This window comes from Parasteatoda tepidariorum, chromosome 3 (genome assembly GCF_982258835.1).
Source record: "Parasteatoda tepidariorum strain Cologne lab strain chromosome 3, Ptep-v5.0, whole genome shotgun sequence".
In the NCBI taxonomy this organism is placed as follows: Eukaryota; Metazoa; Arthropoda; class Arachnida; order Araneae; family Theridiidae; genus Parasteatoda; species Parasteatoda tepidariorum.
The window spans coordinates 88,477,684-88,496,992 of NC_141757.1; positions in this window are offsets into that span (position 1 = coordinate 88,477,684).

A 19,309-nucleotide genomic window follows, 5' to 3' on the forward strand; every position below is an offset into this window, starting at 1 on the left:
ACTACGATAGTGTCTGTACTCAAAAAAGTGAGTTTTTCCGGAAACGCAACAAACTATCATCAGCTAGTATTTATATACTTATTTATCATAAAATTATCAAGTTGCAAGTAAGCCAAGTAAGAGATAAATTTAAATCACTGCAAGTAAAGTGACTTAAGTGGTCGATGGAGCTTATTTTTCTACACATAATTGGAGCTTTAATAATAATAAAAAAAAGAAATTTTTGAGTTTTCTGTTTATTTTTTCTGTCTGTGTCTGCTGATTTTTCTGCTTGTTTGAGCTCTCTCTTCTTTACTTGTGAGAGCAAATCAAGTATTTGTAGCCGAATAGTTATGCTATTGCACATTGCATAATAACATAACATAACATAACATAACATAACATAACATAACATAACATAACATAACATAACATAACATAACATAACATAACATAACATAACACAACACAACACAACACAACACAACACAACACAACACAACACAACACAACACAACACAACACAACACAACACAACACAACACAACACAACACAACACAACACAACACAACGCAACGCAACAAAATTCTGTACAGATAGTGATTTCCTTACTTTAGACAAGGAGGAGATTTTGGCATTTCAAAGTAAGTGTTGTGGCTTAAGTCCATGTTGTAAGCAGCGTATGTTATGTTGATAATAGCCGATATGCCGGTTCTCTTTTGGTAAAATCTCCATAGTGTTATTTCATGAAGCATTATGGGAAAATTATATTTTATTTGAAGTTGTTACATTGAAGTAAAATTATTTATGCATTGGCGATTATAATTTTATTTAAATGTTCACTATATATTACCGAGAAAATGCAAAATAAATTATAGTATAAGATATGACAACATGTTTTTGTAGATAATACACAGAGAAAAATATATGTTCGAAATTACCAAAACATGGAAAAATTTATCGTGTTTCTGCCTCTATGGGAGCACCAAATACTACCGTAATTATCTACAAAGTGCTTTGTAATAATTTTGGTAACATGAACAATAAAAACTGAAAAAATAGAGTAGTAATTTTATCATGGCAGCTTAGATCAGGGCATATAAACCATTTATTTGGTTAAATTTACTTTTTTGTGTTGTATTTTTCACTAAATGTGTGTTAATAAAAACTATAATTTTGAAAACCAGACAGTCCGGCAAACCGTCACCATATGAACAGAAAAATTACGAAATAAATGGTTTAAACATCAGAATTATTAGGTTTTTTTGACCAGAAATGTTTTTACCTAGCTGTGCTTTTTATTTTACTTGCATCTTTTTACTATATACTACAAAAAATAAGAAAGTCATTTTTTCCACATTTGAAATTAAGAAAAACAAAAAGCACAGAGATATAAAGAAGTACTAATAAACAGAAAAATATAATTAAAATAATAACAATTGAAACAGATTAAAATCGTTTCAATTGTGGAAATGGCAGAATATTTATGAAAGCCACGATAAAAAATCAAATTAGTGTTTCGGAAATTTAGCAATACAATTCTGTAGAGTATTAAAAAAAGGATAATAGGTCTAAATAAAAGCTATTCTGCATTAACGATCTAGAAAGCATTTTAACTCATGATGATAATGATGTGCATAAGTTTTAATGGCCCGTTCCCATACGGTAATGGTCTTATATGCTTTGAAGCATTTTTAGCATTTTTATTTTCCCACATTATGCAAGCAGCTTATGACAAAGTTAATATAAGAAGTAAAAAAAAACTTTTTTTAAATTTTTTAAAAACATTTTACTTTGATTTTTTTAAATCTTTGGTAACGAGATTTCCAAACAAACCAGATATAAAATTCAAACAAAATAAAATTCTGACATAAAACATTTTTATAATTACATACATATTTACTTTAAGAAATAAGAAATGATTTATTTTATTAAAAAGATTGAAAATTAATAAAAATCTGTAAAAAAGATTTAAAAAAAACTCTAAAAGTAAATAGATTTCATTAATATCAACAAGACTTTATATAAATTGAGTTTAGAGTTTATTCGTTAAATATGATAAAATGCCTTTTTTTTTACTTTCAAAAAATTTCAAAGGAAAATATTTGAGAACAATATTTTAAAAATATATTTCATGTTTTAAAAGTCCTTTATAAATTTTTATTTAAAATAAAAGACATTTAATTACTTAATCGTTTTTGTTTTCAAATTAACAGCATCTTTGTGTTTAAAAACATTTAGTTAGAAACAAACAATTTAGTTCTTTTTAAATTTTATTGTGACGTAATTAAGAAATAAAAATATATTTTTTATTCATTTGTAAAGCAAATAATTTGAATGATATTGTGCTTTTTTAATCTTTTTAAGTAAATCGATGCAAACAATTTTAATTAAGTCTGCTTGAAATAGCTAAATAAGCAAGCTTAATACTTTCATTAGATCAATTTATAAAAAAGTTACAAAATAAAATTAATTTTTTTGATCAATTAAATTTTGTTTTAGTTTCAATTTATCTGAAAGTACAAGCGAAAAACTGGCATGTAACCTAAAGTTTAGAAATATAAAAATTAAGATACGTACGTGGCAAAGCATTTTTATTAATACTGTAGTTTAATTGGCACTACGTTTGTTATAAAGATATTATAATAATATTGTTTAAATTATTTTAAATGATACATTGTTAGAAATTTCTCGGTTAAAATTGTTTAATAACAATTTATTTAATTGTTATTTTACTACTTCTAACAAAACAGTCACGTAATCATAAATAAGCTGGTATTCAAATTGCTAACTGTGAGTAAACCATTCATTAACTCCTTTCCCCTAATATGGTTAACCAACCAGAATTTTATCTCATCAACTAAGTCCCTCTAATGAAGCCTCTTAATTCCTAGCAGCTAGTTACATATTATAGCCGAGAGCGCTAATCTGTCAGTCCCATGACCGATAGAACAGGGGTTCGAGTCTCAGTGTTGACATCCCAATATTTCTTTTACTCCTTTCACCACATAAAGAATTTCCGGTGTACTGCACCTCTCCAACACCCATTACCTAGCTAAACCAGCTAATTGACCAGCTAATTTTCTTCAATCGTACAGTTTTGTTTTCATGGTTTTCTAACCATACTAGTTTTAAATAGTGTAAAAACAGTGATGATAAAAAATTTTCTTTACCATAAACTTTTCAGTTAATTGAATGGACAGGCTGTTCACGGTTATTTTACCATAATTTAATAATTAATATTATAACAGCGAACATTTTTATATTAAATTATGAATTATATTATTCTCTGAAGTTTTAAGCACAGATGTTGCTTGAATTGCGAAAGTTATTTTTTCATTCCTACTTCAATAGTGGAACTGAATTTTTTTAACATCTTTTTCTGGCAACATGATCGAAACTCAGTCGAATGCTATTTTGATTTAAGCTTTTTGCCTCGATATTTCTTTCAGCGCCATCTTGAGAATGTCAACTTACATGATGGATGATGTAAATAGAGAATAGTCAACGTGTCATATTCACTTTTGTTTACCTTAAGGTCTGATTTTAGTTTTATATAATATTTTTAATATATTTTTTATAGTAATAAAAATACATATCTTTCCTTGAAAAAGGAAATTATGTATATAATTTCATCCACACTTACCTTGCAAGGAAAAAAAAAATTAGTTTTTGTTAATATTTTATTAATAACATTTGAAATAATATTTTTCCCTTATTACAGAGTATTTGCTACTTTATAATAATATTATTAGTTACATAACTATCTGAATACTTTTTTTGGATGGAATTTAAAAAAGTATAAAGAATTAATCTCTATTACTCAATAATGCGAAATAATAAACAAAACTGAAAGGCACACCCCGATAATAAATAAAATTTTAACTATCATGTCTTTCAGGTCTTCGGGATTTGAAGTTAATAGATTAAGTAAAACGCTTTTTTAGAAGTTTAGCTCACCAAAATAAAGTTTTAGTACACTGCTAGAAATTTTTTTAAAAAAAATGGTTAAATAAAAATCTATTTCATTTTTATTCTCCATTTTCAAACAAAACAGTCAAATAACCATTTAAACTGTTAATTGTGAGAAAAAACAGTTTAGTAACTGCTTTCACTTTATGCTGTTAAAAAACAAGAATTTTACTCCTACAACTAAGCCCACCTAAGGAAGCCACTTAGCTCCTTGCAGCTGGACACATATTGTAGACAGCAGGGCTAATCTGTCAATCTCCTGACCTACGAAATGGAAATTCGAGTCCCAATGTTGACACCACAATATTTCCTTCATTTCCTTCAATACATGAAGAATGAGTCACGGTGGCTCAGGGATAAAGCGTTCGTCTTTCATTGAGGTTAACTGGTTTCGAAACACAGCGATTGCTGGTCGATACGATTTCTGCTCCAGGCTCACACCGACCACAATGCTGAAGTAAAATATCCTCAGTGGAAGACAGATCATAAGTTAGAGTCCCCTTACATTCAAGCCAACCATGCTGGGTTTTCGTGGTTTTTCTCTCCATGTAGCGCAAATGCGGGTTATTTCTGTCTCGAAGTTTTCCATAAAAACTGATTTCTCCCAATACTTGATCCAGAAGTTCTCTTGTCTTCTAGATTGAGTTCAAAATTACAAGGCTACATTGGTAACCGTAAACCCAAAATTGCGTTGGGTGTTCCACGACAGTAATAAAATAAAATACTAAGTAATAATGCTTTGTACTTCTGAATTTATAACACTGGACAATTCGAATACGATACTCTCATTAATGCATAGATGGTTTCAAAATAAATCTGTTAAACTCAAAAAGTCTAGTATTTTCCATCTCTTACGATAGGTAAAACAACCAAATAAACTAATTAGACCACATCCCATGTTTTTTTAGTAAAAAATTACGCAACCCCAACCTAACTCTAATGCCCATTATCTAATGAAAAGTCTAGCTCCAATGTCCAGTTGAATTTCATTATACGGTTCAGAAACCATGCTAAGTGTAAATGGTTAAAAACCTATAGCTTTGCATTTATGTTTTTAACCATATTAATCATAAATGGTTTCAAGACCGTAAATGTTCTTTAAAAATGTTTTTTACCTTAAAACTTTATTGCAAAATATTCCATAGAAGAAATTTATATAGAAAAAATAGGATATAGAATATTATATAGAAGAAAAATTCTAACTGTGTATACTCAGTATAGTTTGGTAGTGTAAACAATGTTATGATCTCTGCCAACTCTTCATATTCAAAATTAAACACAATAAAGCAATTTTACCGATTTTTTTTCCTTTTCACACCCATTTTTAATTTTATATACCATTGCTTTTACATGATTTAGGTTTACAAGAATACGATCCGAAAACACATATTGTAACCACTATAAACGTAGGTAAGATAGTTTTACAAATACTACAATATTCGATGATAGCTTCATCAAATGGCATATATATATATATATATATATATATATATATATATATATATATATATATAGTTTTAAAATAATTTAAAATAATTTAATAAATAATAAGTTTTAAATTAAATAATATAAAAAATATTAAATAATAAGTTGTAAAATAATTTAGTTTTAAATCAAAATACATTCAGATGAGCAGTTCAAAAATTTAATTTTTGTATTACTTACCCTAATGCATGTAAAAAAATCATACTCTCATTTTTTTTTCTTTTATAAGCTTAATAATAATTTTAATGAATAAAATATATAATAACAATTGTTTTTCAATGAAAATAGAATATAAATCAATTATGAGTCAGTAAAAAAGACATATTTTAGAAAATTATCACAATTATTTTAAATTATTTAATTTATTTCCATACTTATAAATGTTTAAAGACTATTATTTAAGCTTGTGCAGAATAAAAATAAAAATTACGAATTGTCAAGCTTCATTAATGAGAAGCAGTTTCGAAATTTTTACTCGGAACTAATCCCCAAACAAATCTTGTTATTTTTTAATTGGATTAAAGTTAATTTGCCGTGCTGATGAAAGTTTTAAATACGTTGTAATAAATTAAAAAAATATGCATATATATTTTTTCTTCAGTATTAGAATTAAGTTTTTAAGGATTAACTTTAAGATTTTATACTTTTTGAAAAAACCTTTCAAAATGCGTCAAAGATAGAAATTTATTTATTAAAAGCTAAGTATTATCAAAAATACACAATAAAAATTTTCATATAGTTCCTATGAAAATCATATTGAAAAGTTTTTATATGCATTTAAAACGTAGTTTAACTGAAATAATTATTAAAAAATGCTTTATCGATTACATATCTTAAAATTTATTTAATTCACATTATAAAACTCAAATGTTTAGAAGGAAATATTTGCTTTATTATTTTTCCATATTTTAGAACCAACAATATCTTCATTATACAATTCCAATCCATACACTTTTTAATTTGAACCAATGTATTTCTTTCTAATCAAATTCAGTATTAAGCTGCTTTTCAGAGTAAAGCATTCCCACAACAGCCCGTTGTGAGCCAGAAGAGTCCATAAAGTTCCAAAGTCCAAGAGTCCAAAAGAAGCTTGACACCTTCGTGACCCACGGCATGATTGTGGCAATACGATCAGTACTGCGCACAAACTGTCTTTACTTCTCAGACAAAAATATGCCCATCGTGAAACAGGGTGGATTTCAAGCTCCCACTAGGGATCGAAACCCGGTTTCCCCCTACGACAGTTCAGTGCCTAATCACTGAGCAACCGTAGCTTTTGCTAATATAGAGTTAATAAGCATTTTATGTGAATAACTATTAAACGTTTTGCTGGTTGATTTGATGCTTTAGTTTCGTTTAAATATCTGAAGTTTTAATTTATTTGCTTTTATCTATCTTTTAATTAGTATTAGTTTACTTTGGTTTAACCAGTATTGCTACTGAAATAAAATTGTTTAGTTACATGTACGGGAGAAATATAATATCATACACTGAGAAAAAAGACTTCGTTTCAGGCTTGATGAGAACACTAAACTGCACAGTAATTTTTACTAAAGCTAATATTGATAAAATAACAATAAAATAATGTCTTATACTATGCAATAAAACTTTATATATACTTTATATATAAGGGCTAAAATTTGATAATTTTGTTATGATGCCTTAGAGAATGGCATAAAATCCATTCATTCAGTTAATTTAACTTTTCATTTTTGTATTTTTACTAATTGTGTAGTAATGAGAAGTATGATATTAAAAACCAGAATTTCAGGTAAAACCATTGCGAAATGAGAGGAAAATTATCAAATGAATGATTTAAATACAGTAAATTTTGATTTTATCACCAGAGGTATGTTTTGTTTTACCAGAAATGTTTTTACCATAGAGTACATAATTTTACCATAATTCTTTCTTCGTGTAGTACGAATGAAAATGAGGAAAAGCGTTACAAAGCTTTCAAAGGAATATAGAGCAATTGTCATACTAATAAAGAACTGCTTGATCTTCAGAGTTTATTTATTATACATCGATCAAGACTATTTCGAATATGCGAAACCACATCCAGTCGAAATTAATTCTTTGATAATTTAGGTCTTATATATGACATGCTAAGAAAACGTTAAGAAAAATTATATATACTGCTCTAAATATAGCTACGTTTACAATTTTTATCGTAAGTCCCATTTTAATAATTTACATTACATACTATTTACAATGGTGTATAGTCTTATTATGTTTATCATTAGCAGAAAAGTTTAAAAATATCATAAGGCTTAACCTTAACAAAGGCTTAAAAAAGATGTAAAAAGTCATTTATAAACTCCAAAAGAACAGTTTTCAACAAACTCGTCAGACCTGATTGCCTTTGTTTAACCAAAAGAGCAAATATGAAGTAGATATTATGTATGGCACGTTAAGAAAAAATTTCATTTACTTTGCTCTTTTTGCCGCTTCTTTAGTTTCAGAGTTGAGGTTTAGTTTTTCTGTGATTCATGAAATAGTTTCCTTTGTTTATACAGCTTCAAGAATTTACACAAAGGAATCACTTCAGGAAGAACCAAAAGAACTGTTTTCTAATTTAGAAATTCTTTTACCAATTTAAAACCGCTGTTTCTCTTCTGTTCCCAAACTTTAAAGTTAGAAGAAAATAAATCGGAAAAAAGCTTTTTTTTTTAATGTTTTTCATTTTGTTGTCACCGCTAAACAGTTTTTTTTTGTAAAAATTTATATTGAGTGTTGTTAGAAAGTAATAATTTGTTTGTGGCAGACACAAAAACTGATACTAAAGCAATTAAATAACTTTATTCCTGCAAATTTTCAAACTTTCATTCAGATAATTTTTGTCTCGTTACTGCTTTTAGAAAACAAGTAATTACGTTTAGAAAACTATCATTTTCTTAATAGATGTTGAATTGCATATTTGATATTACATCTTTCGTATTGCTTTGCAAAAAGGAAAGTCTATTTTTATACTAATCTTTATTGAATTGTGCGATAATTCAACTATTTATTCGTAGTAGAAATAAAAGCTGATATTTGTAACAAAATTTACCTGATACTATGCAATACAATTAAAATAACTTTACTCATGTAAACTTTGAAACTTTCATTACAAGAATTTTTGTCTCTTTAATGCTATCAGAAAACAAGTAATAACTTTCAGAAAACGATCATTTTCTTCATAGATGCTTATTGTTTAACATTATATCTTTTGTATTGCCTTAGAAAAAGGAAAGTGTATTTTTTTCACTGATCTTTATTGAATTGTGTAATAATTACACTATTGATTTGCTGCATCAAATAAAAGCAGAAAAACCAACGTAGATTATGTGAAACAATTAAAATGACTTGATTCATGGAAATTATCAAACTTTCAGTTAGAGAAATTTTTTGTCCTTACTTGTGGAAAACAAGTAATTACTTTTAGAAAATTAGCATATTCTTCATAAATGTTGAATCGTGTTTTTAACTTTCGTATTGCATTTCATATAGGTACGTATATTTTTTTTCTATATTAAGCTTTATTGAATTGTCTAAGAATTTAAACATTTATTTGTGGTAGAAAATAAAAGCTGGTATGGATAGCAAAGCTTACGGCAAACTAGGTAAAACAATTATAAGAGCTTAATTATCTGTGGAAACTTCAAGTCTTTTCTTTTTGCTTTTTTGGAACGAGAAATTTAAAGGGTAAATTTAATTTAAGGTAGGGCATATATAAATAATGCTAAAACTGATCTTTTTCGAGGAACTTTTTCCAAGAAACTACTCAACTATATTTTTAATATAACTTGTTATGTTTTGTTCTCCCAGATTAATTGATGTTGTAAAAATTTATATTGAATAAGAAATCAATTTATTTATGACAGAAATTAAATGTTAGTGGTTGTATTTTAATATTACTTGTTAGGGGTTTTTCTCGTTAAATCAATCTATATTATAAAAATTTATATTGAGTGAAAGAGACAAACAATTTATTTGTGGTAGAAATTAAAAGCTGGTATCTGTAACTCAACTGTAAAATAATAAAAAATATCTTGAATATAAACTTTCATTTATGGATTTCTTGCCTCTTTACTTGCATAAAACTTTCAGTTTAAATATTAATTGTTGTGTATTATTTCCCCTTGGCTTTGTCCCCATATGTTTTATTAGTATTACATCTTGTACACTATAGAATTTGAATATTTCTACTCTTTATAATTATATACACGAGGAGTCTCATGGTTACGCAATTTTCCCACTTTCCATATTTTTCCCTTCTTTATTTTTATGGTTTCGGCAAATCTTGCTCCTACCCTGAAAATATATTCCCACTTCTAACAGAAACGAACTGTTGTGTTGAAAAAGCAAGATTTTCCGTTTTCGAAAAAAAAAATGATGAATGCAAAGCAGATACGATGTTCGAAGAGTGGAGCGAGTAGGAAATGGAGCCTCTTAATTTTTTTTTATAAAAAAAAATCATAGTGACTTTTCAGTACGTATTACCCTAGTTTCCGAAAAACATTAGTCACAATAAAAAATTCTGCATTGTATTCTCAATTCTTTGTATTCTACTTTTTGTCTGTTTAATATGTGCTACCGCATGCTCTAAAAATTAGCAATTTCTATGTAAAAGTAATTTATAAAGATCCTTGTCATGTCTTTACTGAAACAGTTTCTGAAAAGACAACCAACAAAAGAAATCTATTGTATATTTAAAATAATTTTGTAATGAATCATATTTATGTATTTAATACGTACTACCACATTTCTTAAAGCATTAGCAAACAACAAAAACATATTTTGGTTTGAATTCTAATTATAATTGCATAAATGATGGTTTTATAAAAATTCTCAATGATATATTCAGTGTTTCATCACATTTTTTAAAAAAGATTAGGAACAGCAAGCAACTTTTATTTTGTATTCGAAACAATTTTGCAATGATTCATAATTATGTATTCAATCCTACGAATACTACCATATTTTCGGAAAGTATTAGCACCAATATTTTTTTCAAAATTTTATGTTCTAAATAATTGTATAAAGAATCATACCAAGATTTTCAAATTATGGCATATTTTTTTTTTAAAACACGAGCTAAAATGAAAAACATTATTTTAATTTTATTTTAACTAGCATATCATAGAATTATATTGATAAATTTAATTTGCATTACATCATTCTTGAAAAAATTAATGACAATAAAGAAATTATTATTTTGTATTCTAATTAATTTTCAACGAATCATTGAGATGTACTCACCATGCGAAATTTCTTGAACAGATGTAACATCAAAAACAGATATATTTATATAAATAAAAATTTTACTCTTATAACATTGCAATTTAAAAAACCTCATGTCTTAAAGCCTTTGAATAAAAAGAAAAAGTGTTAAATAATTAAATTGCAGCAACAACTTCAGTAAATATAGTATTATTAAAAACACGAAATTATACGAACATTTTCGAAAGTTAATTGAATCTTGGTTAAGTAAATAATTTTTATACTCTTGAATAAATCATTAGCCTTTTATTTTGACATTTTTTAAAATTTCTTCCTTCAAACTCCAGTTAAAATGAAATGCAAATAATTAAAAAAAAATGTTACGACATTTACAATACTCAATGAGCACTTCACTACCTGCAAGTGAATGTAGAATTCATTAAAAAAAAGAAATTAAATAATGAATTTCTTTTAAGCGTAACATCTTATATCATCTAATTAGTGCTTAACTGAAGAGCTACTTAACAAGCATTTTAATGCTAAAAAGGAATTTCAAGAATCTTTTGCAAATGAATAATTATTAATTTTATTGTATTTTGATAAGTTAAAAAGTGAAGTTTGCTAATTTTTCACTTGGCGTAATTGATAATTTAATGACTTCCTACCTTAGATTTTCGAAAGAAATATGTAGTTTAAACTTCTAAAGTTTTACTCGAGCTGCTCATGAGTGCACTGAATTTCCTCCAAATTCAGATAAAAATGCACTGAAAATTTATGCAGTTATTCTGCGGAAATAAGTTAAGTGTCTTCGTTTTGAAATAAAACGTCTTAATTATTTTAAAAATCAATTTTTAAGATAGCATTCTAAAATGCTAATGTTTTCACCAAAGAGCTAGTTGATGGTTGTAGTAACTATCATCAACTTATATGTGAAATTATTTTTAGGAAGAATCTTTTGTTTTCTGATTGCAGATAGCTTGATTCAATATACATTTTAATAAATACTGCTGGAATCCATTGTTTTACGTTTTAATATATTCAATGATTAATATTAAAATCACGTTTACTTAATGGTTATACAAAGTTTCAAATTTGTCTACTTTGTGATTGATAAAAAATTTTATGAAACACTTTTACAAACATTTTACGTTCTTTTAAAGTTGATGATTAGTTATTTTAGTTGATTACTAAAATATCACCACTATTAAAAATGCGGGCATTTAAAGTACAGCTCAAATGAAAATTTATTCAATTTACCTAAAACAATACATTTCAATTATTTAAAAACAATGTGTTTAAAAAAAGTTACACTTGTATCACTATATGAAGTTTTTGACTTAATATGTAAAGACTGGCACCTGAAGTTTTAGTTTATACTCTATTGACATTTTTTTTCCCCGTTGGCAAGAAATTTTTTATCGGATCTTTGATATTTTCAATGCCATTGATTCCTAATTTGCAATCGGTTTCTTTCTTCAAGCTACAGTTTTTCTTAAAATGAAATTTCAGTTTATTTTTTGTCAAATGTACAAATTTGAAAAAGCAATATGTAATATGGAGTTAGCATAAATATTATGACAAATTTCTTGGTGAGTTAGACATAAAACCAGGTTCAATTTAGTATAAGAATCCGAGCTTGGAAGTGTTGTCATACGCCACTTCACTGTTATGTACTGTTTTTTCATGTGCTGTTGATAAAGTTATAATAAGGAAGCACCCCCAGCAGCTTATGATGACATTTCCGGGTATGGGTTCCCATACAAGCGTAATTATGATAATATGCACTAACTCCAGTAGAAGTTTGTTGTAACATTTATGCGACATTCTATTATATGTAAAGTATTTAAATTCGTACATTTCAGCAAAAGACAGACTAAAAATGTAATTTAAAAAAAATCTGTAGCTTCAGCAGTAAAACTTATTTTTCTAATTTAAAATCTACACACCCGAATTGGGCAAGATCAAATATTTGTATAATTGGATAAAAAAAGATGTTCCCCAGTGAATTGAAAAGATTGGAATTAATTCAGTTTCTTTAGTCGTGGCTGCCTATACCTTTCTGTTGTTTCTTACATAATTATTAATTTATTAGTTATTAATTTTTTTGTTTTACCTCATACGAAGAACTGATATTTCGCTTGTTTACAATAGCAAATGAACAATACTACAGGGACTATTTACCTCAAAAAGCCTTTGAAATTTTATTATGTAATATTAAATTTCAAGAATTACCGATTGAATAAAAGGAAGTTTTTTTAATACAATAGTTTTAAAAAAATCCCAATAATAACCAGTTGTTCTTACTAGTTATGAAAAATGAGTTTCGTTCTACTAGATTTGATCTGAGAAATTTACATTACAAAAATATAAAAAAGTTGAATTTTGGGTAATTTTAATACATTTTGTTTTACATCGATTATTTAAAAGACAGAAATTCGCCCGTTTTCTTGTTCATTAACGATGATAAAAATGAAACAAGTATCATATCATAATATCATTGCATGCAATAAAAGGAACAAATTATTTATTCTTTTAAACTATATAAGTAACTAAAATAAAAAAAAGAGAAGAACTTTCAAATAGTTTCTTTCCAAAATCTCTTTTTCGAGAGAGTCACATACTCATAAATGGGAATTTTATGTCTCTTTGAGTTATAGTAATCATAAAAATTGGTAAATGATCAGTTTTGTTCTTCATCTCTCAAACAATGTTTCTCTTTCCTTTATGAACGTATATCACGCACAGCTTTTAAAGCAGTTGTTTTCAGTGTATTTTGCTCTTTGATAAAAAGAATCAATAAAACATTTCACTTCAAGTTAAGACGTTTAACTGTAAGCTTCTTTTATTACTATTAGTTTATCTGTTTTCATTTCTTATTTCACTTGACTCTTTATTATGTACAAATCTAAAATCATAAAGATACACTCAATACAAGGATCTTCTGGAAATCAGTAATATAATGTCATAAAAACAGAACATAAGTATCTAAAAAGATATCTTTCAAAAGAAACAGCAATATTTCAGCTACTACTCAAATCAAGAAATTTTGGAATTGTGTCATTTGTGGAATATGTTTTTGCAGTGCGTTACCATAGAAGTCTGCTTTTTGGGAATGGAGTCTATCATGTCGCGGCTCCCAGCATGGTTCAACTGAATTTATTTATGTGCAATAACAGGTAGACTTTACTGGGAGCAAGATCGGGACTTAGGTTGATGGGAAAATATTTCCTAGCAACAATACTCACAAACATGCGGTGAATTCCACAAAAAAAAATTGTCGTAAATTTGCTGCTTTGAATTGGTAAATTTGGTAAATTTGGTGCTTGATCATCTTCCTTCATAGTATCGATATAGTTTCCATCCACTTCTACTTGTTCTTTCGCATGAAGAAATCCCAACCTTGAAAATCACATCAAGAAAATTGACTTGTATATACAGGGTGGTAAAAATTATAATGTCATTTCTCAGGAGCACGTAACTTCTGCTTTATTGGACGATTCCTGGTAAAACACGTGAGTAAGGCTTCGCATGTTGAAATGTTCTTTTACATGTTCACCGGATGAAAGTTCAAATACATTATGTGGTCAAGGTTTCCGATAAAAAAGTAAAAATTCGAGATTTGTCAAAAGGTGGTCCTGTAACAAAGAAAATGATAAAAGCAAGCGTTATCAACCCGCTAAAACATCCAGAGAACCAGTTTTCCAAACTTATGCAGCATAATTTTAACTGTGTTTTAAGGGATGTGTTTCAATGGACATGTGTTTTAAGGGTTTCATCCACCGGTAAACATGAAGTGGTATAAAAGAATCGCTTGTATTCTAGTAAAAGAGTTTTACAATCAATGCGAGTTCTTTCTTACAGAGTGGCATGTTCAAAATGCGGCCAAATAATTTCTTCAAGCAATACAGATCACTTTTACAGAGAAGTTACATACACTATTCATTTTTGCAAATGATTTTAACAGTACAGATCCATCTATTAAAAAAATTCAAACTATTTCCGATGGAAATCTTGGTCGCATGATCTGCATAACATGTATTTGGCGCTAGACGGATCCATTCAGTACACTTTTAAAAAAAGTTTTTTTTCCTTAAATTTAACAAAAATTGTCAAAATAGTTCGGAAAGAAATAATAGTCATATTTATGCCGTGGTGGCTCAGAGGATGGAGCACCTGTCCCCTAAAAGGTGACTCGGGCTCGATTCCCAGTGAAGTCCACACTCGGCTAGCACTGACCACAGAGCTTATGTCAAATATTCTCATTGGTAGGCAGATCATGGGTTAGAATTTCCTTGCCGCAGGCCAACCGTATAAGTTTTTCGTGGTTTTTCTCGTCATGTAATGCAAATCCGGGTTAGTTCCATTAAATTCTCCTTATACTTGATCCAGAAATTCCCTTGTCTTCTGGATTGGGTTCAAAATTACAAGGCTAATGAGTTGAACATTGGTAGTCAAAAACTCATAATTGGGACGGCTGTTAAACGATGGTTATAAAATAGTCGTATTTGAAAACCTCATGTATTCAAAATTCAAACAGCATATAGTAATTTTTGAGTAAAACGAATAGTTTCAAAAGGAATCATGAAGAGAAAATATACCAGAGACATGTCTTTTGGCTGCCGACAGGATTCAAATGAAGGACTGAGTTCATAGTAGGATGCTCTAACTAAAATAGTTGCATAAGACAATCGAGAGAGAGTGACTTTATATTATGGCAGTCGCAATCATGACATATCATGTGATACGAATTTTCAATTTAAATGGTACAAAAAGTTGCCGTTTGGAAAATATGGTCAAAATAGCTTAGGCGATCGATAATTTTTTTTAATTTTTGCTTAATTTGCTGTACCTTAAAAACTTTCAAGGGTAGGGTTTCATAAAACTTCTTGTAGTAATAATCAAGTATTATTTATTACAACTGCAGTAGAGACTATCTCTTGTTATATTTATCTACATAATTTTTTAAATTAATAAGAATTTTATGAAATTGTTTGAGCATTATAACTTAAGAAATATGTTGTATTTAGCGTAGTAGTTCCTTTTAAACTTTAATAAACCAATCTGAAGACCGAAAAGGAAGTTTAGGGGGGAGAATAATTATTTACTCGTTTGCAGACTCAACGCAAACTAGAGCTAATGACTTATCTCAGTTACTAAGTGGCTGCGAAGCTTATTTAATCAAGTTTCAGTTTTCGGCCAAAGCATTGATGAAACATAATTTGAGTAAGCAACGTTAGTTTGTAAGCTACAGGATAGTGACGTATAAATCCAAGTAATGAACACTAGAAACACAAAATTACCTTTAAGGCTTGCTTGTAATTCAGTGCATGGGAAATGCGACAAAGTGTTACGTTTCAATCTCTATCCGTAAGTGATGTATAGATAGATTCGGCAACGATATTTTATCTTATAAATTACTTGGTTCACGCTGCTTCTGTATGTTTCAATTGACATTTTCATGGAAATATAGTTTGGATAAGTTTAATACATGTTTAAATTGCTTGCTGTTTGTATGTGGAATATTATTTATTCTACTAAATAAAAAACAGCATAATTCACATTAGTTAAAAATTTAATTAATGAATTGAAAAGTAAAGTTTTAAAAAAATTAAATTTTGTGAATTTGAACCGAGCATATTTAAATTACATAGAATTATCAGGCCTCTGTTAACAAAGCATATGTTTTCCCCTTGAAAATCATTTTATTTACAACCTATTATAAAATAAACATTTAAGACCAAGTGCCATACTATATATAGGCTACATTTACATTTTCTAAATTTTTTTACTAATTATGCTTTTTGAGTTTATTGAATTCTTAATAACTATTGATAGTATTTTTGTACCAGCTTTTTTAAAGCACGCCAATTGAATTTACTTGTGGTCTGCTCTTAAAGATGTTAATTTACGCACATTAAATATTTTAGCTTATTAAATATCTAGTTGTTTTACTCGGTGAGTTTTTGAACCTTATTGATTAAGTGAACTATATGCAATTCCCGAAAATAATTATTGAACCTATTCCTATCCTATGAACCTGAATCTATCCTATTTATTGAAAAAAAATTTGTAAACGATGCTTTTTAGTACTGCAGATAGCTCTTTGTAGTCAGAAAAGTACTCATTTTTTTCTTTTCCTAGAAACTTAATAATATATTGCGTCTTTAGATAGGTCTTTTTAGTCTGATCTATATCCCCATTTTTGCTTTTCCTAGTAGTTTAACAATGCTTAATTGTATTTCAGATAGATCTTTTCATTCTGATCTAAAAGTACTTCATTTTTGCCTTTTTCTAATGATTTAACATTGTTAGATTTACCTAAAAATATATTAAAAGGGTTATTACAAATATAAGATATGAATGGGTAGATTATAATTAAAAGATAATAAAACCACTCAACGAGCAGGGCGGAACAAATTCCGATAAAATTACAGTAATGTATGCTTGTGATATTTGTGGTAAAATACCCCATTATTCCTTATAAAAAAACCAAAATATCTGGTATGTAATTTTTTCATTCATATGGAAACTGTTTACCGAAAACTCTGGTTTCCAAATACATAGCTCTTAATACTACACATTTAATACAAAATAAAAATTGGAAAGAAAATTTAAACAAAAAAATAATTTTTATGCCATGCTCTGATATATCATAGAAAAATTACTACGTTTACCAAATTCCATCATACATTATGGAAGCCACATTTTATTGCTAATTTTACAAAAATCAGTACCAAAGAGCTTCAGCAAAAATTACTAAGCATTTTTGTTACCATAGAGACAGCAACAGGGTAAATATTCTAGTAGTTTGGCTCATACCTTTTTTCAGTGCGTGATTCGAAATAGATTTCAAATCATTAATTCGTTAAAATCAGAGTCAGCTGTAATTCTCGAAGACATTAATTAATGGTGAAAGCATTTTTATAATCATTTTTAGCGTTCTAATGCATTTAAATTCTTTTTAATCTCTTAACAAGTAATAACGTATAAATAGTTCTTTGTACATAATAGCCGTTTTATTACATATTTTGTTAAAATCTTATCTCATCTTTGAAATTTTACCTATGAATTATCAGTTAGTAAACAATTTCTAATTTAATTTTTAAGTTCCTATTGGATTCATATTATTTAAATTCATAAAAAACGTTTTAAAAATGGGTACTTGCAACTCGAGAAAAAGTGAAGTAATTAAGCCTAACCATGAGATTTAAATCTGATTTAATTAGATATCTCTCAGCTATGTCACGCGAGTGTGTTGAACTCGATTGGTGTATGAACCGACAAATGCCACAATTTCCCTACGATGATGTCACTTGCAGGTATCTAATTGAAACTGCAAACAAAATATACACATGATTTAAAAAAAAAAAAAAAAATACCCAATTTTGTGACATCACTCCAAATGCTACAAAAATTACATTCGTAATAATATTACTTCAATTAACTTATCATTAAGAACAAAAATAAATAATCATGATGAACATGTAATATATTTCAGTGAAACAAATTTTTTATCAGAGTAAGCAATCAGAAGTCATGGATATCACTTTTTAAATATTTGAAAAATAATTACCTGCAGTTTAATTTCCAACATTCATGTGTGTTGCTAATTTAATAAGAACATTTGCTTTTCAGTCATTCTTTTCGAACAGTTTGTAGTAAAGTGTATGAATGTCGATAGCGACCTTCATTATATTTTTATCAGTGTGCCAATAAGGGGTACTTGTAAGGGCTATAATAAGGGGTACTTATCTGATAGACACAGAAAAACATTCCTTTCTACATGCATGGATTGTTTTCGTTATCCAAATTTATGTTAAGTCATTTGTTTGAAGTATGTATTTTCTTTAAAATTTTTTTTTTGTGATGCTCTTTAGGTTTGCAAAAATCGGTATGTTAAGGGATATTTTTATAAGTATTACAATGCTAAATAAAATGTGATAAAAAGTACTATCCTTTAAGGTTACAGTACTTTTTACTTTAAGCTTAATATTTCGCTTAAAAAAATTAAGGTAGAAAAAAAACGAGTGAATGTGAACATATCCAGGCATCCCAGAAGCTTGCAACAGAAACGAACACATTAACCAATATATCATTCTGTTACTCAATGACAGCTGTTTAAATTCTGATAACAGATGTTATTGGATTGAAATATAAAAGATAAAGAATGAGAAGAAAGTTACCAGGCTGTAAAAAGTCCAGAAAAAGCACGGTAAAAATGCTTGGCACTGAGGGCGCCAGAAAAGTTCATTTTACCGAAAAAATTCAAAACGTAGTTTTTACAGTAATATTTATTGAATTTTAATGATTCAGAAAATATTTTTCTAAAAATTACGGTGTGTCAGATATTGTTGTTTACTAGAACATTTCGGTAAAAATGGATTACTCTACTATAAAAAGTACTGGCACTCTGAATGCCGGTACTTTTTACCATAATTTTTCAGAAATTTTTTTATAGTGCACGTTTTACTATTGTAGATAGATTAGACTACTTTATCTAATTTACTGTAAATATTGAATGGCATTATATAAAATGCACTTTATCGTAATTATAGTACGGCAAAAAGTACTCGCACCCTTAGTGCCGATACTTCTTATCTCATTTTTTACCGGAAATTCATAACAGAGCACGTTCTTCTATTGTAAACAACTTGTAATAATTTAAGT